Genomic DNA, 1,618 nt, shown 5'->3' with positions numbered 1-1,618 from the left:
AAAAAAAAAAAGCTTATCAGAAGTCAGAAAAATTAAAAAGACAGTGATCTATCCTTATCCTGGGGAGTCTGCCCTTCCTTCTTTGCACTAGATCTTAGTAATGTCAGCAAATGACTTTTTCTTCCCTTACATTGAGAATTTATCTATTTTCTTAGATACGACACTCTGTGGATATTTTTAAGTCATAGTCATATGGCCAGCATCATTATCCTTGTGCTTTGGAGTTGGTGCCAAGTAACAGGGATTACCTGAGCATAGGCACTTGTACATACTGTGACAGTCATCAAGGCTCCTGAGCAACTGTTGAGCAGGTAACATGTGGGCAAAGACGGGCAGTGTGCATGTGAAGGTCTGAGTCACATCCTGGTGGGACAGAGCAGGCTGGCATGACATTTCATCATTCTTAGGGCCACATGCATTTGAAAACGTGTGAATTGTTTAGCTCTGAAAATTTCCATTTAATACTTTTGAACTGTGGCATGGCTAAAACCTGGAAAAGAAAACCAAGGTTGAGGGGAGACCCCCCAAGCATAAAGAATGGTGGGAATATGGGTGCTAAGGAACCCACCAGCCTGCCTGGAGGGTGGTTGCAGAAGGGACAGGCCAGCCAGAGTTTCCATAGCATCTCTGTCACCTTGCCCATGCTGTTCCATATCTGCAGGATCTCCACAGAAAGATAGGGCTGGGGATAATGACATCTTTGAGCAATGAGTTCATGGTTACACAGGCAATGCTGGTGGTGTGTGCCATGCAGCATCCAGGACATAACAGGTGCTCAGGGGGCTGTGGCAGTCCATATCGCCACTCAGCACCTTGTTTCTGAAGTGGCTCCAGGGCTGACCCTTGGTGAAGACAGCCACTGTCGACTAGAGCACAGATTCCTTCCTGATTTATCATTCTGGCCCCAAGTCACTTCATCTCTCTGAGTGCAGTCTCTGCAGCATGAAAGGGGACAATCTTATAGCTGAAGCTCTTGGGAAGGAGACCTGGCTGAGTACCAAAGCCCATCGATCTTCCCCAAAGGCTAAAAGTGGCACGGTGATGCACTTTGGATCTGTCCCACAAAAGCAAGTGATCCAAACTTTACCTCCTATGCAGGAGTGTCAGGAGACGGGGTCTAATAAGAGGCATTTAAGTAATGAGGCTCCACCTTCAGGCCTGGATTAATATCAACTACTAGGGGGTCTGGAAGTCCCAAGTTCAATTTAGGTTTCTTGCAGTCTCTCCTTCTTGTCATATGATGCCTTCCACCATGCCAGACACCAGCCCCTTCATCTTGTACTTCCCAGTGTTCATTGCTTTCTTTATATGTTAGGGGTTTAAAATACATGGTACTTGGAAGTAGTAGAAGATGAACCTCTCTCATGGCAGGTGCGTTTTGGAGGCCAGTGGTTACTGTGAGTTTGCACAAATTAAGAGACAGTCCCATAGGATGAGTGCCTCAAAGTCAGAGCTGTGTGAGGCCAGAGGCAGTGAACAGGGTATTGAAATGAGAATATAATCACAGAAGGTGAGAGAGGAAGAAAGACAAAGTTTGGTGCCTCTGTGAAATTACAAAAGACCACATTTCTGACAATTTATCCACACTAGAAAATGTGTCCACACTAGATCAGCCAAG

The sequence above is a fragment of the Mastomys coucha genome, unplaced genomic scaffold (genome assembly GCF_008632895.1).
Source record: "Mastomys coucha isolate ucsf_1 unplaced genomic scaffold, UCSF_Mcou_1 pScaffold21, whole genome shotgun sequence".
Lineage (NCBI taxonomy): Eukaryota > Metazoa > Chordata > Mammalia > Rodentia > Muridae > Mastomys > Mastomys coucha.
This window is presented reverse-complemented; position numbering follows the sequence as displayed.